The following is a 23,538-nucleotide window of genomic DNA, read 5'->3' on the forward strand; positions in this document are numbered from 1 at the left end:
TATTATAATAGAGTTTTTCCTAGTGACAGATATTTAATAAGTTTATTGGTTGTAAGACTTTTCAAGGCCTGAAATTATAAAAGCATGACCCCATCCCCCCCCCCCCCCCCCGCCCCGGTCTGCTGTCTTTTGAAGATTTTTTGTATTTATTTATTTAATTATTTTGTTTCTTTTTTTTAAACAAAGGCATGACATTGGTTTATTTTCCCGTTTTAAAAAAAAGGGTGGTTGGTAAAATTGCAAACATTTGATTTTATTTCCATGTATGACACAAGATGGCCCAATATATACAAATAGATTTTTTTGTCATTGTTTATTTATTCTACCTTATTTTTTCCATGTCCTGTTGTTCTTTGAAAAAATACCAATTTTCCTTTCCTTATATCTGTAACAGATGTTTTGCCAGTGGTCCGAGAAGATTGCATTGACTTATTTCTTCCCTGTCTGCTGTCCTTAAAGAAATAAAATAGCAAATGTTTAATTTTATTATATGATGCAATGTATCAATTGCCGTTATTATTTAGCTTTATTATATACTTATTTATTTACTTCTTCCATAAACTGGCCTTGCCTCATTTTTTCCCCTCCATCTGCTGTCTTGAAGAAATAAAATAGCAAAATATTAATTTTATTATATGATGCAAGTGCTTCAATATGTATGCACAGTTTTTATTATTTTACATTATTTATTTATTTTTTTAATTTTTTTTGGCATAAAATTTTGCCTTTTTTTTCTCTCTGTCTGCTGCCTTTGTTGTCTCAGTTGAGGATCATGTGTTCCTGTGATACCATCAGCCAGTCTGGGTTGTGATGATGTCATTTTTCCCCGCAGCTACACAGTGATTAGTCACATGACTTTTACATTTAAAGAGATGCAATCATGCGCAGGTCGCGCACATCCAGAGGGGATGAGAAACCGTCATTGAGATGAATGCCAACGCTAGCGGATAACTTTCGCTCCCCATGCTTTATATACCAGTGTTGTTGTGATAATATTAGCTGAAGGGCTGAACTGAGACTCATTTCTTCTTCACAGTCATGACACTGAAAGCCCATACACACAGGTTTTGGGCAGTAGAAAGTGGTATTTTGGATGGGAAAAGAGTGAGCATTATGGACATTTTTGTCACATAATTTGTCATGTAACTCTCCAAATCGTGTTTTGCGATGTATTTGTGTTTGATTAACTCGGAGGTCAGTGCATTTTGTAGTTTCTTCATCAGTGTATTACTGCGCTCGAAGGCACTTTAGCTGTTGTTAATTACTATTCCCGTCACATTTCTGGAATTGACGGCAGACACAAAGCCTCCGGTGATTTAAAGCGAACGGCGGCCGTAACGCAGCATGAAATGAAGGCTTCAGAGTGGCCCGCTGTACCAACATCTAGACATAATTCCAGCGCTCTCGTCTCTCGTCTGCCAAAAGCGAACGGCGGCTTTAACTCAGTAGCACTCCTCGATCTATGTTTTCAGCTCTGCTCTTTATCACTGTGCCTTTCTTCCACCCAAACCCCAATAAACTATGAAACAGAAGTTTCCTCCGCTTCCTCTCCGCATGCGTTCTTTCCGCTACAAATCTCTTTTTTATTATCGCCGCCGCTCCACCCAAAGCACATTCTGATAAAGCGACATTACAATTCAAGTCGGAGCTTTTGAACAAAACAAGATGGTAGATATGATGCTTTTTTAAGTGGCTCGACAACTTCAGCCACAAGATCTTCTCAGAGTTTTAACAGCTCTGGCTCGGCACAAAGTAATAATTTCTTTTCGCCTATTTTCCTTAGAAAACCATTGTTTGACAATACGAACGAGACTAGAATAGATCAATCTGAGGCCTCTGTGTTTTTTATGAACAGAAGACTGACTGGTGGCTGAAGTAGAAATCTGTGGTAATTTGATCTTTAAACACATCTCTTAGCGGGTCCAAATGGCACTTCAGACATCAAGTTCATATAAAAATGAAAACTCAACTCTTTTTTTTCCTTCTGTGCAACATACAGTAGACACATTTTTTGTGTGTCCATACAATGAAAGTCAGTGGGGTCTAGTCTTGTTTGGAGCCAATTAATCAGTGCTTAAATCACATTGTTGCTTTATTTAATTAAGATTAGAAATTAGGTTTGTACACTGTAGTCGTGGTTAGGATGTGGTTGGGTTAACAAAAGTGTCTTAATTTAACACTATGTTAAAAAATAAGCTAAATTCATTATTTCAACTTTGTGGGTTTGTTAAGATTTGAATTTTTTTTTTTTAGCAAAGAAGTCTCTTATGCTTGCCACAACTATTTGCTCCAAAATATACAGCTACAAAAAAACAGTAACATTTCGAAATATTTTCACAATTTTACAATAACTGTTTTCTGTGTTTGATTATATTGTAAAATGTAATTTATTCCTGCGCTCAAAGCTGAATTTTCAGCATCATTCCTCCAGACTTCAGTGTCACATGATCCTTCAGAAATCATTCTAATATACTGCTTTGATGCTCAAGAAACATTTCTTATTATTATCAATGTTAAAAAACAGTTTTGTGCTTCATATTTTTGTGCAAATGTGATACTTTTTTTTTAGGATTCTTTGAAGTATAGTCCCAAACATTAGCATTTAGTGCAATTGAAATGGAAATATTTTTGTAATATTATAAATCTATTTATTTGTCAGAGTTTTATTAATTTAATTCATCCTCCCTGAATAAAACTATTTTCTTTTTATGAATCTTGTAAAATGTAATAGGTGTATATCTATATGATGTTAATGTATTAAAAATGAACATTAATAATTTTCAGTTTAGTGATGATAGTGGCACAGAAATGACAGGCTTTGGCTTTAAAATGTAGAGAATAAGAATTATTAAGAAAAAAAAAACACTGTTCTTACCTTTCAGCAGAGAACATAATCGCTCTGTTCTGCTCATTTCTTTTCATTTCTGCAGCTCTTGTCACCTTTGGCTCCTTTTGAAGATGCTTATCACATTTCTGAAATGATTATTAAAGCATCACAGAGACTTTGAATTTACATGAAAATTAATCATTGTTCCCTTTGGAAATTCCCTCCACAATTAAAGATTCCTGAGCCTTTTATTAATGAGACTTGACTCTGTCAGTCTGCATGGCATGATAACGTACTTTAAATCTACCATAGTGTTACGTCAGCAAATCTCGCTGCAGACCTCGCATGACAACATAAAGACACAAACACAGAGAGTAAGTCAAGCAACAGAGCCTCTCAGCGGGACAACGTAAAGAGAAAGTCTATGCGTAAATGCTGTTGAATGAGACTAAATGAGTGAATTTCACCTGTTGAATTGCTCCAGGGGACAGAAATAGCCTGTGATCCCTTTTCAAAGGCCCAATGGAAGCAAAATTGGAGTTTTGTGGCTTTTAATCCCTGCATATACAGATTTAAAAGGGCTATGTGATGAGGAATTCATTGGTTTCTTGGTTTGAGAAAACACACTGTGACATTCTGGAGAACTTAAAACTCAAAACATTGATTGAAAATAGGCAGCCAAAATGTTAGTGAAATTGAATTTGAAAGCTTTATTTTAGCAATAAAAATACTGATCATTTCAGTCTGATCTTAGAAGTCTGAATGGCACAACAATCATGCAGGAAAATGATCATCAAGTTTTGATCAAGTCTGCTTCAGTGCTGCTTTCATTACAACAAAATGAGCATTTTGAATGGCAGAGTACAAATGCGCTAGTGGATCTCAGGACTTTTGGATGTTAACAGGAACAGTAACAATAAAGTTTGAAGATACACTTGTCTGAAAGTTTAAAATAACTTTAAAAGATTGAATTTTTAAGGTTTTACTCCATGTTTTAGCACATTGATGTTATGTTTTAACAAGTTGCTAGCATACTTCCAACATTTTAACATGTCCTTAGCATGTTTTAGCAAGTGGTTGACACGTTACAATCATTTTTCTAGCGTATTGTAACATTGTTAACATGTTTTCTAATATGTTTTAACACACTGCTAACATGTTTTACCATGTGGCTGGGATGTTTCTAGCATATTTTAAAATTGTTAGCATGTTTCTAGTATACTTTAATGTGTTTCGAACATATTTTCACACATTGCTTATATGTTTTACCATGGCTGTTTCTAGCATGTTTTAACGTTGTTAGCATGTTTCTAGTATGTTTTAATATTTTTTTAACATAGTTTATCACATGGCTACATGTTTTTCCATGTGGCTATATATTTCTAACATATTTTAACATTGTTAGCATGTTTCTAACATGTTTTACACACACTGCTAACATGTTTTTACCATGTGGCTAGCATGTTTCTAGCATATTTTAACATTGGTAAATGTTTTACGTATACTTTACTGTGTTTCTCGAACATATTTTCACACATTGATTATATGTCTGTTACCTGGCTGTTTCTAGCAGTTCTTCTACGTTTGTTAGCATGTTTCTAGTATGTTTTTAACATTATTTATCACATTGCTAACATTTTTTTCCATGCGGTTATATCTTCTAACATAATTTCTAACACTGTTAGCATTGGTTCAACATTTTTACGCATTTTAACATGTTTTTACATGTTGGCTATTTCTTTCTAGCATATTTTGGTAAATGGTTACCAGTGGTAACCATTGTTAACATTACTAGGCATTTTCTAGCATACAGTATTTTGTACATTGCTAAAACATGTTTTTCCATGTGGTTAACATGTTTCTAATATGTTTTACAAATTGTTACATTTGAGAACACTCAAGTATTCTCTAGCATATGACTTTAAGCAAGAGTTCCTAGCATGATCCTAGTATGTTTTAGTATGACATTGCTTATGTTTTAAAACGTGGGTTAGGGTTAACAGATTGCTAACATTTGTAGAACATGTTTAATCATGTTTTAGCATGACTGATGTTAAAACATGCTTTACATTCTAAATGTTGTGAGTATTTTCACATTTTCCCTGCATGTTTTAACATTTCTAATATGTTTTAGCCTATTGTTAGCATGTTTAACATTTGGTTAACATGTTTTAGTATGTTGATAGCATGTTTTTAGCATATTTTAACATGTTGTTAGGCTTATTTAGTGTGTTGCAGGCTTGTTGTTAGGTGTTGCTAGTGATATGGCAGCTTAAATAATCTATATCAGTTATTGTACGAAAGTTTTCACCCCCTCAGTGAAAGACTATGTGAATTTGGGCCTGTTACGAAGCCTGATATGGGAATTCTGGGAAGTCAAGCCAACATGATGATCGATTTATGTTGTTTCCTACAGGATACAGGAGCTGAAAGATCTGGGAGAGCTCTCACCACACTGGGACAACCTACGGAAGGATGTAATCTCTCGCTATGACCAGATCATCAAAGAATACCAGGACACGCTGGCGGAGCTGGAGAAACTTACTGGTAAAGGCTTCAGATGCAATGAAGCATGATCTCTCTCACACACACACATAATATGCAGCCTTTCTCATTTTGCATACATGAGACTTTATACAATGCAAACAGTTTCCCCAATTTGCATGCGACATCACGCACAACTGATCAGCAGTGCAGGTTGTAAAAGCAAGATTTTTTTGTGTCCAGTAATTTCTTAGTTCATCAAATTTTCATACGCAGCTCACAGTTAGCTGTCACATTCAATGCAACATTAAACTCGCATGGTTGCACGTTATAGAGGAACAGACAGACAGAAAGTGTTCGCTTTTAAAGCTGCCTTCTATTGCATTAGCCTGTATAAAGCTTGTTCACAGTAAACACATATTTGTCGCTTTCAATAATAACAAGACATACTTTAGTGTTGCTACTGCATGCATTGCCTGATTTTTGTGTGCTGGAGCAAAGCAGCCAACTTGAATCGACTGAAAAATGGATAAAAGTGTGATTTTATGCTGCTGTTCAGAAGCACATAAGCCAAAATGACAAATAAGACGTTGCCGCAGTGCATTTTGCAATAGCGATGGCCATGTAAGCATTATATGTCTCTACCAGTTGACACATTGCTACTGTCATGCGGTATATGCCATCATCCTCGCCCCAGCTCTATTATGATCCATATTGTTTGGAGTGAAAAATAAAACAGGAGACAGAACAAAAGCCAGTATTTTTCAGCCGTGTCACCACCTCACACCAAGCAACAAAATAGTCATATGATGATCTTGGCCTTCTAATCCAGAATGAAAGAAACTGATCTGCCTGACGATCGATTGCATTGCGAGGCTTATATTCACGAGATGAAATAGTTGCAGGCTTGTGCTTTGCCACTGATCGGTGTTGACGGTGGTCCGTCCCCTGAAGGAGGATGAGGAGAGACAGGACGAGAACAATCTCAGGTTGTTCTTTGCCTTCTCGACAGCCCATTGAGTGGGCAGACTGCTTACATCGGCCTCTAATCTTGTTTGCTGTGTAAGCAGACAGCCCTGCTCCCGTCTCAACTGCTCCCATCTTCCCTTTTTCCCTTGATACCAGGGATGGTGTATTTTTTTTGTAATCCATGACTTGTTGTTCAGAGAAAAACACTACTTAGAAACGAGTTCCAGCGTAAATAATGAGTTGTCATTCAGGAGTTGTGTTTCTTCTTTAACAAAATCTTACAGGGGAAGTGTGTCATTTTTTGCTTTATCATGTTAAATTTGTTTCTATCCCAGCAGAGATGTCAAAAAAACTAGTCAGTTATATGTAGATTCATTCTCACTAAATGGTTCTGTTACTGCTGTAAGACCATTGTATAGGTGTGTATTATATATATATATATCTATATATCTATATTATATATATTTATAATATATAATATAATATATATATATATATATATATATATAATATAGATATTATCCATTGATACATATTAAATACCGTTTCACAGAACCATTGCAGGGAGGTTTTTGTGATCAACGCTAATAAAAACCTAATACTAATATTCACAACTTACTTTAATGTTTATTTGTTAGGTTGCTTTTTTAATTACCCTAAAAGAACTCTACTTCTGTGCTTTAAAATACACAGGATGAATTTATCAAACAAAAAATCTTAATGGTGCATTCAAGTCCTCCTGGGGAAGTTCAGTATTATGTGTGAGTAGAGAAGTCGTGATTGCAGAGTGTTCAAGTCACTTAACATTGGAGTTGATTGTAACATTTTTTTACAAAAAAAAAAAAAATACAAACATTTTTTGAATTCTATTTCTACAAATGAAAAATAAAGCATGTGCTATCATGTGTGGTTTTGTTTAGATGGGGCTCTTGTATTCGCAAAAATTTCACAGCTTTAAAAAGCTCTGTTGTCTTATGTCCAATAATATACATGTACGCTATGTAGAAAGTGCTGCTCAATCAGCAGAACCACACTCGCGAAACCAAGCAGATTTCTGTCAGTCAACATGTATTGTTTCAAATAAATCACAGACTTCCTGCATATTGCTTGCTCTACCATTGTTTTTGACACTGTATGAACTTAGAAAACTCAAAACGCCCCTTGAAATCACTAGGCGGACATATTTTCCTCTAAAAACAGGTTTAGGTGGGGATGGTGTGTTCACTATGACCCTTGTGGTCCACTTTGTGGTCTTTATGCACTTGACTACTATATATGGCATATTGTCCTGTTTTTGGCCAAGTGTCCAAGTTGTGGATGGAAGACCACAAGTCTGTTTGTAGATACCTTTTCATTACCTGATGACTGAACACACAGAGGCCTATAATGTTGTAAAAAGCTATTTGCATAGCTTTATTTTTATTTTAATGCTTTGCATTTTAAAAAATCAGCTGCTAAATGGTCTTTTCAGTGGTCTCTGTAACATGACACAATTTAATTTAGTGATGGCGGTCTCTAATTAAGTGAGTGAAAAGCAGTTTGCAAATGTTGTACACAATAAATATCACCGGCTACTCTCTTTGTCAATCCAATAAAACGTGCAACACTTTTGTTTTTCTACCAAATTATAGTAATTATATCTTATTATATATTAATATGTTAAGTTATTTTGGAATGTTTTTCCCATGACCTCTCACGAAGATCTCAGCAAAAAAAAAACAAATCACGATTTATTTCAAAAACATGGATGCGATGGATGGGATACACTAAGCCTTCGAATAGCAAAACTTCACTTTGGGGATTAGAGCATTGTTTTAGAGAGTGTTTTTGCCAGGCGGACAGTAGACAAGTTTATCATGCTAACAACCTCAGCATGCCCTAATGATATTCATGTCCTCCATTAAAGCACCGCAGTTAAAATAATTAAAGCTTAAAAAAACGAGACCTGGTAAAATATACTAGAAAAATCAGTCGACGAGTAATTAATAGACTTGCACCCGATTGCGTGGCCCCCGTCTTGTCTGTGTATGTTCTCCTGTCCTCTGGGGTGTTGTTCATAATCCACTCACTGCAGTGACCACTGCAGAGTATTAATTATTGATACTCTAATGTTTATCCACAAGGTGTGGCAACTTTCTTGTGGCTTGAGAGAGTGTTTGGTTTCCAGCCGGCCGTTTCTCAAAAGGGCAGATCTGTTTTCTCCCGCCCGCCTCTCTTCACCCTCAGGGCAGGTATTGTCATGTCGTTTGGGCTCCTGGTCTCAAAAAAAAAAACAAGCTCTGTTGGTGGTTTTTTCCCCCTTTCGTTAAATTCATTTGGAAATTAGACTAGGTCGTGACTCGGGGGTACTTCCAGAGTGTGTTAACGAATGAAATTAATCATTTTGTGTTAGCATTGTTTGAAGCCGGTGGAAATGGAATTAGAGGCACTGGGAGCTAATGCCTGTTTGTTGTCAGTCCCTCCAGCGGGATTGTGCGGGCCGGGGTGGAGAAACCCACAGTCTCAACCCGTTACAGACACCAGACAGCAAAGTTAAGACAAAATCCAACGCATTAGACTGCCACTGAGTACACGAAATAATGTTGAGTGGTAATTAAAATAACTGAGGAAGCCTTCCTGACTTTGGACTCTTTCTTTAAAGGAGTTTTTCTCTTTCTTCAGCATTTACTCCCCTTGTGGTACTGCAAATGGTAATTCTTTGTGTTTGTTTTCCGGTGGATCCACAAAAAAAAAAATAGAAATTTTTGAACTTTTAAAATATCTCTCTCTCTCTCTCTCTATCTCTCTCTCTCTCTCTTATCTCTCTCTATATATATATATATATATATATATATATATAATATATAATATACTAAAAAAACCAACATACAACAATTATAAATATCATCATGAAATTGTAGATTATACATTACACTACTATTCAAAAGTAGTGTATCCAAAGTATTCTTTTGGTGGGGGGGGGGGGTGTTTGGTTAAAATACTTTATAGGATACATCAAATTACACTGACATTTATTTAAAATGACTACTTCTTGTTGTTGTTGTTTTGTTTTGTTTTTTTTGTAAAAAACTGTTCCTATTCGATTCACTGTTAATCCTGATTATAATGATTAAATGGTTTCGTTGTTTAGATAAATATGAAGCAACACAGATGTTTTCAACATTGTAATAATCAGAAAATGTTTCTTGAGGAGTAAATCAGCATATTAAAGTGAATTTCTAAGGATCATGTGACACTGACGACTGGGGAGTAATGATGCTAAATATTCAGATCTGCATTAAATTACATTTTACAATATATTCAAACAGAAAACAGTAATTTTAAATTGTAATAATATTTCACTGTTTTTAGATCAAATAAATGCATCCTTGGTGAGCAGAAGAGATTTCTTTCAAAAAGTTTTTTTTTTTTTTTTTTTTTTTCCTTTTCGTACCAACACCTCAAACTTTGAAACAGGCTGATTCTTGAGAAGTGGGACAATGCATGTGGTGTCACAAGTTTAAAAATAAAACGCTTGCTACTAAAACAAATGAACTACAGTTACATTTATGCATCTTATATGTACTAAGCTACTGAGCGTATGCTTTATATGCAAACTGCTCAACTTTTTCTCTTTTTTGTTATCCAAATTTGCTTTTTACCTTGGACTGTGGTAAATATAACTTCTAACTTTGAACAGCAAAGTAACTCAAAAAATGTTTTGTAACAAACGTCAGGGTGAGAAAATTTCCCAGAAATGCAACATTTTTAAGCAGCACTGTTTGTTCTTGTTGGCTTGTAGGCTGTCTCATGTAAGCATAAAAACACAAAGTTTATTAAGCCTCAGGATAACTGATTTGTTCCCCAGAACAGCTGGCAAAGCCACAGACAGTCTGCGCTGTACGAGGCTGCAGGCCGCGCAGACAACCACAACCTACGCTCCTGCTGCTGTTGCCTGGGGACTCTGGTGCCTGTTTTGAGGGAGGAAAACCCTGAAAACGCTTGGCCAAGAGACCCTACATCCAAGCTGAACTCATCAGGGGCATCTGTTGTGGTTTAGTGCACATCATCCATTGTGCTTTCTAGGCTCTACGGTGGTGCCTTGGACGTTTTTTTTACTCAGCCTATTTCTGAGGAAGAGAATTTAATGGATCCAGGAAACAATGTCTGATGCTCCTGCTCAATGTACAACTCATCCCTGCCTGGAGACGTGATCGTATTGAACTCAAATCATTATGCGCTTCTGTAGCCGAGAAGGAGATCTTATGAGGGAAAAACAGAAATAATGAGACTGCTGGCTTTCTTATGGAAAAGAGACAAAGTGCGTTTGTGTTTGCGTAGCTGACAAACAGACATAAACCTTTTTTCAAGGTAGTTTGTAGAAACTTAATTTCTTTTCCCACCTATTTTGAATCACTTTTTCGCCTCGACTGGTTTCTTAGGTACCGCAGTGTGACAGATTATTTGGAAGTTTTATAGTTTCACACCGCAGGATATTTTTCTAGGTGTTTCATCTGTTATTCAAGTAGACTCCACCCTATGTTTTGTCATCCACACAAATCAATAAAGCGGTTTACCTTATTAGTGTTTATTAGATGCTATTTTTATTATGCGGAGGTGTTTGCACTGTTTTTTAAGTAACTTAGCAATTAGCATACTTAAAAATATAGCAAAGTTTAATGTAGAGGAAGGTATAACTTGTTACTACTTTACAAGGCTTGACAAGCACGTGTGTCTTAATTTCTCTGTTTTACTATATGATCAAGTCAGTGCATACAATTTCATCCTCTGTCTCCGGCTTTCCCTTGACCGGGTGACGAACAAAAAAACCATAAATAAATAAATAAAAAATCAAACATTAAATAGGGCAATGTTCATTCACAATTCTTATTTTATATTTATTCAATAATTTTCAGGTTAGGATTGCCAAGGGCATTATGAGATAGCAAAGTGTCCCAATGTGTAAAATATTTACGTATTTTACCCATCAGTTTCAACATATTTCATGGACAGTTGTGACAAAATTAATTTTATGATACTGTTTGTAACAAACAGTGAAGACTTTTTTTTTTACATCTTTCAAACACACATGCAAATATAGACCCAAAATATATTACCCTAATTAGTCCAGTTGTTTTTGTTTATATTGATGATAATTTCATGTACTCGATAAAGTATAGTGCATGCATGGAGGATGTCACGCCGCAGGATGATTTTTCCCATATTTTACTTGAAATTTAGAAAAAACGGACACAATTTGAAATATACCTACTTTATCAACTCTTAAATGTAGCTTATTGGGCAGATCAGAAGTAAAAGTCGGAGTCCATTTTTAATTTTTATATAATATGAAATGTGTCCATTTCATAATGGAAAATTATCTTCTGGTTTTTGCATTCCGTCTAGGTTTTTGCTCCTAAAATTCAAAGAGAAAAATAATGAAGATAAAATGAAGGAGGGTTTGTTAAAGTAGTTCACTAACTGGATTCACATGGTTATGACTTTTTAGCATGAATTTGTATTATGTGAATCATATTGTAATTGTTACTGATTAAAAAAAAAAAATATAAAAAAAAAGTGCACTGAATGAAGGTCCAACCCTAAACCTAATTGTTTTTGTTAAAAAAAAAATACAAACGCACAAATTTATACAAATTAGACACTAACTCGCCTGAATGTACAAATAGTTATGAACTGCCATGAGAGGTGTTTGATTGTTCATAGGAACAGGCATTAACACACTGCACACAACACACACACACAAAAAAGTTGTTAGTGTGGATGTATAGAGTAAGGTTTTTAGTCCCATTCTGAAACAAGTGGATCCGGTGCTGTCAGTTTTTTGCAGGGGTTTCCCTGGGCAGCACCTGTGTGGGACAGATGGTGTGTGTGATGGGGCTAATTTCCTCCGCCAGCGCCTGGCCGGCCCCCCTCCCATGAAACCCGTGTCCCAGAGAGAGCACATCTGTCTGACTTGACAGGATCCGCACAGTGATATTTTCCTACACCAGCAGTTTTGAGGCGTGCTTTTGATAAGATAGGTTTTTAAATGAAGCACGTACACGTGATGGAGTGGCCTAATAAGAAGCGGTTTTGGTTTTACAATGAAGTGGGGGTTGCTTCGAAACTGTAGTTTTCCCTACAAATGACTCTTAATGTAGTTCAAATCAACATGAAACTCAATTTTGATTTTCTGTACAGATGTACAACACGAAACACAGTTTGCAATGCATTTTACTTCCACAGTCTGCCATATTTCTGACATTTTATTTTATTTTATTTTATTTTATTTTATTTTATTTTATTTTATTTTATTTTATTTTATTTTCAGAGCACCAGACTTATCCGACATTTTAATTATGGTTGATTATATTAAACTTGTATTTAAATTTACACTTAATAAAATTATATATAAAAAAAAAACTCTTGATTTCTTGATATTGTTAATATATGTCAAATAATATGTTTATTTTATTTTTTATTATTGATGTTTTTTTTTCAGGGACAGTGATTATTTTAATTAGAGGTGACTGCATTAGAACTAATCTAACTTAATATTAAAAACTGTAGTTTGCGGTGTCCATTTGCCGGGGTTATTTTTTGTTTTTTTGTTGTTGGTGTTGTTTTGTACCAAGGGTTTTTCTTTGCCCATGAGCGTGATTTCTAGCTGACCCAACAATGATACTGTGGAGGTGTAGTGAATTTATTGCCTTTGTTAAATGTGTCCAAGCATGTATATTTTCAGCTTAACAAGGGTCAAACTCTACAAGCGCTGATGAAATGTTGTGGGCATAAGGTCATGTTTCAGTGTGCATGCTGCTCTTTTAAAGTTCTTCACTTTCCTCCCACCTTCCTCAGTATGCGTGCGTGGTTGTAAATAAAAGGGCGTTTCGTTTCGGAGGCCATTGTGGCTCAGGTCGTGATCTATATTTGAGTGATATGGTTGAGCCTGTCAGGGAAGCAGCAGCAGGTGGTGTGATTGTGATGTTCGCCGTGGGCTGTACAGCCTTTCATTGAATGATCTTCACATGTGTTTAAAGCACACAGAGCCTTTAATTATCACAGCTCTTCACTCTCTTCTAAAGAGTCCATTTGTGCTTTTTAGTTCGATTGAAAATGCGCTGCTACTCTTGAAGTGCTCACATGCTATATGAGTGAATTCCTTGTCATATTTCATGGGGGAAAAAAAAGATACCTTTCCTCCTGCAATGGAAACTTTATTGAATGAAGCCTATTTTAAGACGACCAATTATTTTTCCAATTGTGACATTTATTTTCATGCACAATATTCCCCAATTTATTTATTTGTTCATTCATTCATATCATTTTTTCATATATATATATTTTTTTTATTGTAAAGCGTGTTTATTCATAGTAGTAAGTTATATATAATATTTTCAGTATTTTTGTAATAAAAAAGCGTTGTTATGGTAATGCAAACCACCATTGAGAATAATGAATATACAGTTTTGGGGTGAATAATATACTTGATTAAGTTTTGGATCAACACAACTGTTAACAAAACAAAGTTGTTTGTGTTCTACTTACAGTACAGACATTTTAGTATTTTTTGTAATGCATTTGATAATTTAATTAAAAGTAATAAGTTACCATTGAGAATAATACTACAGTAAAAGTTTTTACATTTATTTATTTAATTTGTTAGTGACTGACAATGACCATTGAGAATAATAATATAATAAATAAGATTTTACTGTTTATTTTATTTATTATTTGTTAGTGACTGCGACTGGCCATTGATAATAATAATATATATATATATACATATTTACTTTTATTTATATATCCCAATGTATACCATATATATATATATATATATATATAATTTTAATTTTGAGGGAATTGTACTTAATTATAATTTTGAAAAAACATGCAAAATGAAATATTTATTTTTGTAGCTTTATTTTTATTGTTATGAACCCAGTGTGTTTTATTTGGTGTAGCTCCACACACTCTTCTATTTATCTGTATTTATTTATTGTTCATTTTTTCCTCTCTAATTTCTTTGTCTGCTCGCAACACAACTGGTCAGTATAATTAGTTCATTTTTAGAAGTTCTTACAAGCGCTGATAATGTTTCAAAGAGTCGTTTGTTGGCTATATTTGCATATATTACACTGAAGCGATCAAAGAAGCCCGCCGCTGTGTCGCTTGGGCCCGGCGATACTTTGCTTCCCTCATAGGGGCTTACAGTATCCGTTTTCTGGAGATTTTTAATTGGGTGTGTTTTTGTGACCGAAGCAGGTGGTGCGCTTTAATTTGAGCACATAAAACCTGTGCTTAGTGATTTAATAATAAATGAGCTGTCGTATTTGGGAGAGTGATATTTTGTAATCAGATTTGTGGTGTTTTTAAGCAGTTCACAATTCAGCTCCAGTCACTCAGGGTCCTCTATGATTTCTTTTAGCGCTTTATTAGGTCCTGTCCATGAAAAGCTGTTACCCTTCACACCGTTTAAAATGAAAGTGGCAGTGCGCATGCAGGCTCTCTCAAACACTCTCTCCTGGGAGAGTGCGCTACCAGTGCCGTGCGTCGCGATCGGGGCGGCGAAGGTGTCTGTGGCGTGTTGTGTATTCAATGTGTAGTATGTTTCGAGGGCAGCGTCGACACCCCCTGCCTACCCGGATGGCCGGTTGTGGGACCAGCCCCGGCGCGAGTCGAGGGGGGGGGGGGATGAGACTGGCAAGGCGTTGCGGGGCTGGTGTGTACGGGGGGCGCTCGCGTCTGAGTGCGACGGGCCGCGTGTGCGGGCTTCGCCATAACGGGGCCGCGAGAAGCAACGGCTCGCGACCACACACAGGGAGTGAAGTCAGAATAACAGTAAAGGGGTGTATTTGCATGGGGACTGTAATTCAATAGAAGCAGATGGCAGATCCCCCGCTGTTTGTTTGCGGCTCCTCTGTCTGTTTGTGTGTTTGTTTTGTTCTTGAACGAGGGCTAAAGCAGATTATATATAAACGCTTGGCTTTTGGTGATCTTTCCCAGAGCCCGTTTGTTCAAAGCCCAGCTGCAGCAAAGGGCCAGAAATATCGGGAGTTCATTCCCATCAACTTGCACACACAGAGAATGCGGGGTGATGTGTCCAAGGAAAACAGGTGCGTCCTCATGGCCTCCTTATTCCCTCTTGTACGTTCTCAACAAATTGAATCGAATACTATGCGTACAGAATACATTCTGTGCAACTTGCATAACTTTACATAATAATAAATAAAACACCGTGCCTTAATTAACATTATAGAACTATTTTAAAGAGTAACATGCTACTTTTGGTTGTGCAAATTTGGATTCAGAATCATCTAATGAACTTAATTATCTAGAAATAAAACTACCTATTAATAAAGTTTTGCATTAATAATATTGTTATTAATGTAAAGTGTTCTATTTTTTTAAATATCTCTATGTATTTACGATTTAAAAAATGGGTATTTTATATATTTTTCGTTAATCAAGTTGAGAGCCATTGCATTGGTGGTGATATGATGATACAAGTGTTTAATTACGCACAGAATGGTAAAATGCTAGGTATTCTGAGCAAAGAAGTAATATGATATAAGTTACTGCATCTTCTTATTTATTTGTTTAAATTGTAAAGTATTTACATAGTTGCATATTAATAAAATAAGCGAATATTAATAAAATAATCATGTAGTTTATAGTTAATATGTGTGGTTTTTAGTATTTGAATTGTTGTAATAATACTAATTATAATATAAATAATAATATAATATACATTTTGATGTGTTTGGAAATGCTATATATATCTAGTCTATATATAATATGTATATTATAATTAAATACCTGTTAATCTATTGTAATATCATATAGAATATAATTTTTTTCCTTGTGATGGCAAAGATGAATTTGAAACTTTTAGCACTCATTACATCCAGCCTTTGGTGTCACATGATCCTTACAGAAAATAATTCTAATATTTTTGATATATTCTAAACAACATTTTCGGATTCATTATCTACGTTGAAAATAGTTGTGTGACATGCTTAATAATTTGTATGTATACTTTTTTAAAATTATATTTTTATATATTTTTTATTACTTTCTTAGGATTCGTTAATGACATGAAATTCAAAAGAACAGCATTTACTGAAATAGAATTTTTTTTTTTTTTTTTTGGTAATCATGTCAAAGCCTTTACTGTCACCTTTGATCAGTTTAATTGCATTAATGTAAAATTTAACTTCAAGTTTTGTTATTGCAAGTTATGTTATGGCTATTATCTATATATATATATTATATATATATATATATATATATATATATATTATTTTTGTGAGTGTATATATATATATATATATATATATATAAACTTTTTATCATTATCTTTTTATCATTTCTTTTTGGGGATTTTAAAGAAAAAAAAAAAACAATTCCTTGCTAATGCTAAAATGATTATATTCATGTACAGAAAAAATTCTTCATGATGACTCTGAGAGTCTGGTTACAGACAGCTGAATGACAGAATGAGTTTAAAAACCGGACATCGTCTCCGAGTTCATGTTGTTTCTCTGGCGCTCCGTCTTTAAGGACGCTGCGTAAACACAATTTCCTAGAAGATGCATTAGTTTCTAGCCTCAGACAGAAGTCTGGGGTGAACAGTAGGGTGGACAGCACTCTTTACAGACTGCCTTTGCTTGTTGTTACTAGCGAAATGCCACAGATGTTTTTGTTTTCTTTTTGCCTGGCGGTGACAAGCCATGCAGCTGCTCTTAAGTCCCATAACATGTCAAATATTTTGAGATGTTTTTTTTTTTTTTTTTAATTGGAAATTTGTATTTGTTTTTTTCTAAACCTATTCAATGTCAAATATGTCAAAATATTGATATAATAAAATAAAGAGGCTTTTTGAAAGGTTCTGTGGATGTTCTAAGGTTATTCCATGGAACCATCAATGCGCTAATAAAGACCTTTATTTTTAAAAGTGTAGGATGTTCGATGAGAATTGTAAGACAGGATTTGATATCTGAATGTGTGAATTTTTTATTGTAGAAGTGAAATAATCCTTTAGGAACTTTTCACTGAAAGTGAGGGAACCAACAATGGTTCTGTCATGGCATCACTGTGAAAACTTTTCCAAACCAGACTTTTTAAAAAATGTTGGTGACCAAACAGCTTCGGTTCCCATTGACCTACATGTGTTTTTGTCCATATAGAAGTCATTGGGAGCCGAAACACCAGCATCACCAGCATTATTCAAATTATCTTCTTTGATGTTCACACAAGTCATACAGACCTTGAAACAACATGAGTAAATGATGACATATAGTATAAAATTAAAATTGCACTAAATTACCTTGTTAAATTGACAGCCCTACTTAAAAAACATTTCTTAGCCTCTGCAAACAATTCATCTCTGCCACACAGAGACACAGGTGGCTGAGCCCCTCGGATCAGAGCCTCCATTTATAGAGACTGCAAGAACCAGCACAAATCGCCTACAAATTGGCCAAGCGTGACGGATGATCCTGACCTGGGTATATGCCACTGTATTCATCGTGTGGGTACACTGTTGTGAACACGCCAATTAGATGCTCCGGAAGCAGCCAGGGAGCGGCGAGAGCTCGAGGGTGGGATGGAAATCATTGCACGAGAACCTCGTTGTCATTAGCGGAGGAACGAAGCAGCCAGAGCAGTGTCCAGCATCGTGATCCAGGCGCTCCGGGTCAGAACGTTTGAAGGGGCCCGGATCATTATTGCCATTTAATGTGTTGCGCTCACTTCCCATGGAGCCGACTGGCTGACCTTGCATATATCTAACAGAATTGCAGCGTGTGACCTTCACCGTGAAGACATTTCCCATTGCTCTTCTCCATAGGCAGCTTTGGGAATCGAGGTGAAATCATGAAAATGAGCCCCAACTGGTGTAAAAATGGGTGTAAAAATAAAACATCCATAGAGCCACTGCAAATATCACGCGTTAAATCGCTTTGTCGCCACTTTCTTTCTGTGTGTTTTGGGGGATAAATGTCATGAGGTTGTGATATTTATTAATGATTCTCCACCGCAGCACGTTAAGGCTCTAAGCTAAAACCGTTTATATTTATTTATAAGCCTATAGTTTTATCTATATATATATATATATACTGTAAATATAATGCTTATATGATGGGGCCTGGCTTTATTGGGCCTGTGCAGCTACTACAACCACTTGTTTTTTGCAAATATCATATGTGAATTGATTTCTTTGTATTTTAGTCATTTTTATTTATAAACTAACTTATCTTGTGCTTTGTATGTATTTATTTTCTTTTTTTATTTGTATTTAGGGTCAAAATAACAAATACAAATAAAACAATACACATGAAATTTTGTAAGTTAATGTGTCTGCTGGTTATTATTGTCAATTTTTTTTTAAATATTTTACATTTAAATATTTTTCAATATATATATATATATATATATAATATATATATATATATATATATATATATATATATATATATATTATATATATATATATATTATATAGATATTATATTATGTTTTTTAATATAAATTCTGTAAATACTATGTGATGATTGGAAATTGGGCTTTTTAAATCCAAACTTTTTTAATGAAGTTTAGGTATATGCCTGTTGTCTTATTCATGTTTTTTCTGTCTTTCTACATTACATTATATATATATATATATTGAAATTCAGTAGTATTAATTCTGTTGCTCATGTGCGAAACATGTTGCGTATGTTTACATATGTCTAAACAGCATGCCGTTCCACAACCGAATCCTGTTTGATAGACGTATCACAGTTCCTCAGAGGTGGAACAGGCTGTTTGGATGTATTCACAAAACAACAGGAAACACATAAAACAAGACGAAATATAGACGCAAACCGGGTGCTGTGGGCTTGTTTGTGATTTGTGAGGCCTGTTGAAGGATGTTTGCCGATGTTTCCTCCACAGATTCCTTCTATGATGTGGTCACAGTAGGAGCTCCGGCAGCCCATTCACAAGGCTTCAAGAACGGAGGCTTGCAGAAACTGCTCAGCAAATACGAATCCGAGAAGAAGAGGTCAGTCTCCACATGTTCACACATGTCTCTTCTGATTACTTTGCACTGGAGATGGAGAATGATTTTCTGACAGCTGTATATGAAACCATGAAAGGCTCCGATTGTGCATCAGACACGCTCACCAGCATCCTGCTGTAGAGATTGAAAAATAGAGAAGGTCGCAAAATATGTCATTTCTGTCATTTGCATGGATACGATTTTATACAAGATTAATTTGTCAACATGACACCACCGAGGAGTTTTTTCATTTAATGAGATTTTATAAATTCATTCAATCCTTGTCATCCATGTCCGAAAAAATATAGTAATTTTGAAGAACATTATTTTGAGACCACAGGCTGTTGAGCTCCAAAGCGCTTTGAAAACAACATAAATGTGGTACATATTGATGGTGGCGAGTCTCAATATCTTGCATTGAGGCAAATGAACGTGTAAATTGATTATTTTGCTGGAGAGAAATAAGCCGCATGAGCTGTAGCACATTTAGATGTATTTCTAGGGAATTGTGCGAAGGTTGCATCATTCGGAAGCTGAACTCTAATCTGCAAGCACATTTTTATCTTTCTGAAGTAAATGTAGTTAATGTTTTTGCTTTAGGCCTAAATATTTTCCCTCATTAAGACTCTTTAAATCGATCAATCTGTTAATCCAGTCAAATCCAGTTGGTTTCGATGAATGATGGAGGATTTTTTTTTTATTTCACGATTCCTCCAGCTTTGATTCCACAGTTGAAAAGCGAGTGCAAACACTGATCCGTGAACCCAACAGAGCTGTGACTTTTCTGCCCACGGCGATGCTGAATGAAGTCTGGATTTACTGGATTTTTTTATCTCCGGGATTTCATGTTTATACCATAGACTGTATATAAAACATGGATGTAGTGTCTGTGACGTTACTCGTAGGCTCCCAAAGAGCGTTTTTGGAGCTCAAAGTGGGCGGAGCCGGCCGTCGCCATCTTGTCAGCGCGTCACCGCACGTCACTCCCGGCTAATTAATTGAAAATGGGCAAAAAGGTGGGAGCTGGTTGCTGAGGGGTATCACCACGCTTACCACTAGCACGACAGTGGTGACAGCAGCGGCAATCCACCTGTCACTCAAGTGGCCACTCCCTTAATTATGCAGAACTTTAAGGCTTAATATAATTTAAACGAATGATTTATAACTTTAAGGCTTAATATAATTTAAACGAATGACTTATGAATTATAGACCAAAATCATTTATTGAAACAGGCTGTAAACATGTTTTTTCTGCTATAAAGTTGGGCATTTTAACATGGGGAGTATGTGGGGTCTTTGGTACTTTTTGCATTTTGCATCCAGCGTCCAGTTGATGAATTAGTTTTTGTATTAATTTTTGATTAATAATTTTGGGTGTTGGCCTCACGAGAGAGAGCGGGAGGTTGCCGCTTGGTTTAAAAGCACGCAATCAAAGTAGAGAAAAAACTTTACGGCCATATCCTACACAATTACCAACTTTCATGAAATAAGAACCACATTCTAGAGGGCAATGGTATATCTGTTTATTTATTTAGTTATATTCTGGTCCTGGAATTTGATTGGCTGAGAGCCTTTTCCAGCAGTGCAATATTCTAGTGACAACTGCACCCCAACCGTTTCACCGTTTGTATCACTCCGCTTGTCATCAACTGTATCCAAACTGAATAATTTACTCAGCCTTAACTTGTTGTTTTATAGCTTGTTGCTACAGTATGTTGTTGCTAGGCTGTTGCAGGATAGAAGAAAATGTTTTGGATGTTTACATGTGCGTCTGTGGTTGCTAGGGTGTTTATAGGGTATACTGGGTGTTTGCTAGGTGGTTGTAAATGGTTGTGTTCTGTGTGTGTGTGTTGTGCAGTTGCTTGGGTGTTCTAGGTGGTTGTTACAGCCTTTATCTAGTCTTTTTAGCCTTTTTAGGAGGTGTTTTTTTAAATATATCATAATTTGGGCTAAAACCACTTTGCAAGTCTGAATGTGCAATGATTATACTGTCATGAAGAATAATAAGTGTTCACTTTCAGCTACAAGTTTAGCTCCAAATTGTTGGTGGAATATACAGTAACAGTGTTGTTTCTCTCTCTAGAGTCCTTAATGACTTTAATAACTTCAGAGTCGCACATTTTCCCAGTTGGATCCTGTTGGCACGACTCTGGAGTCTCTCCTGACGTGTTTGTTGCCCTCAAATGAATTGTGACCGTCTCTTTCTTCCTCAGTCGTCCATCTCGCACTCCTCCTCCATATTCTGTTCTGTTTAATTAGAAAGCCTGTGTCTTGACTCTAGCAGCCTGGCAGTCATTGAAGCAGTTTGTCTGTCCTTGCCGTCACACCAAACATTTCAACTACGAGTGTTTTCTTTTCTCGGCTCTCTGAAGAAGAAGGAAAAGCATGTCATGTCATCTCATCCCTCTTGTGATTTCCATCAACAAAGAGCTTCACAAGTTTCTCGTATTCAGTTCTATTTTTGTATGTTGTGAATGATCACAGCTGGCTTTTGTGGATGTAGTCGAGTCTTAGGGGGTGATTTTGTCGACACGAAGCCGGTCATGTGAATGTGTCTGTTTCATTTGAGATGTTCTTCTCTCAACCCCTCTGAGAACAGACTCATTAAAAACCAAGCAAAGTCCAATTATTTTCTTAACAGTGCCTGGGTTTTTATGTTACTGAGCCAGACCGACAGAGGAATACTAGTACAAAGAAATTGAACATCTTTTCAAAAAGTTTCCAGCCTCCAGTGGTGAGAAGATTTATTGGCGGAGCGCCACTGATACGAGGCAAGGACATTTGCTGTTTCTACTGGAGAGAAATCAATTTCTGAAAGAGCGTTCGCGCTGCACATTAATCCAGCCTGATATGGACCTCATTTTGTTTCCTTTTTGACTCGGCTAATGTTTTACTTCATGCTCAGATTTGCCCTTTTTATGCCTCACTAGCTAGCAAGTCCTTCTATAGTTGTTTTTAAAAAGATAATTCTATTAAATCAGTGCTGTATTAAATTTGCATATAAAGTTAAAGATGCTTGTAAAAGAGGAAGTTTAAAATGGTTATCATTTACTCTTCCTTACGTCATTCCAAACCTGTTTGACTTTTTCGTCTGTGGATCACAGTTGGGGGTGTTTTGAAGATTGCGCTAGCTGAACTTTTACATGCAATTACAATAAATGACTTGTATGCTTCAAAGGCCACAAAATCACCAAAAAATTCAGTAAAGTATTTATAAGACTTGTGCACCAGGGTCCAAGTTTACTAAAGTCATATCTTTTTGTGAGAAACCGCTAAAATCATAATCCAGATCAGTCCAATTCGTTTCGACTGGTTTTTGAACTGAATCATTTGATTTATCAGAAAGATCTGATTCGAAAGAATGAATCGTTCACAATTCAGCTAAGCAGAGCTGTGACAGACAGATGGGTGAATGTCACTTAAATTTGGTTTCTTTCTCACACAAAGCTACTTGAAGTTACTTGGAATATAGTGTACACGTCTTATGAACTTTATGGTCATTTAAGTCTGTTTTAAGGCTTAAATGCTCCAGTTCTCATTCATTGTAGTTGCATGGAAAAAAGCAACCAAATGCATTCTTCAAAATGTCTCCTTTTGTGTTCCACTAAAGAAAATGTTTTGGAAAGGCACAAATGTGAATAAATGAACTATACTTCCATTCCTGGTTGTTTTTTATCTCTTCACACATCAAAGGGGCATTCACACAACATGCGACAATGAATGAACAGTGCAGCAGAACTTGTGTGTGAATGATTGCAAGAAACTCTTTGTGTAGTTTAAGGAGAGATGACCTCTTGAGCACACTCATAATCATACACGCATCCACCCAGACCTTCCTGGAAAGCAACCTTTTAGCATTATCTTTGATTAGAAGACAAATAATAGGACAGACGCAATTCTTAGCCATTATTAATGAATCACAGGAAAAAGGGTGCTGGGGAAAAAAGGAAGCTGAGCGCGAAATGAAAGAGCCATCTGTCTTTTCTTCTGCCTAAAGAGCGAGGCAGGAAAGGCGGCCGGGGAGCGCCCGGACCGATCCATCAGGTCAGGGGTGGACGGTCGGCCCGATGTAATATGTGGCTACAATGGCTTTGATTGGCTCGCTGTGTTGAGAGCCAATCAATATCCATTTCTATCCGGTTCCCCTGAGGCCGCCTCCGAGGCCCAAGCAGTTATTTCTCTTTAATTTCCACGACAGTCCACGAGCATCTTATTTGTCTTTAATTTGAGCGTGTCG

General features: G+C 36.0%; 1 protein-coding gene and 1 pseudogene across 1 annotated transcript in view; both read left to right on the top strand.

Annotated features, from left to right (window-relative positions):
- The window catches only part of LOC109073120, a 126,111-nt pseudogene that overhangs the window by 70,410 nt on the left and 32,163 nt on the right, over positions 1-23,538 (top strand).
- The window catches only part of LOC109093063 (type II inositol 3,4-bisphosphate 4-phosphatase), a 577,378-nt gene continuing 559,120 nt past the window's right edge, over positions 5,281-23,538 (top strand). The window contains exon 1 of the mRNA XM_042762647.1: positions 5,281-5,374. The gene's annotated coding sequence lies outside the window, so the exon portion shown is untranslated. The remainder of the gene's footprint in view (positions 5,375-23,538) is intronic.

Source organism: Cyprinus carpio, chromosome A1 (genome assembly GCF_018340385.1).
Source record: "Cyprinus carpio isolate SPL01 chromosome A1, ASM1834038v1, whole genome shotgun sequence".
Taxonomy (NCBI): Eukaryota; Metazoa; Chordata; class Actinopteri; order Cypriniformes; family Cyprinidae; genus Cyprinus; species Cyprinus carpio.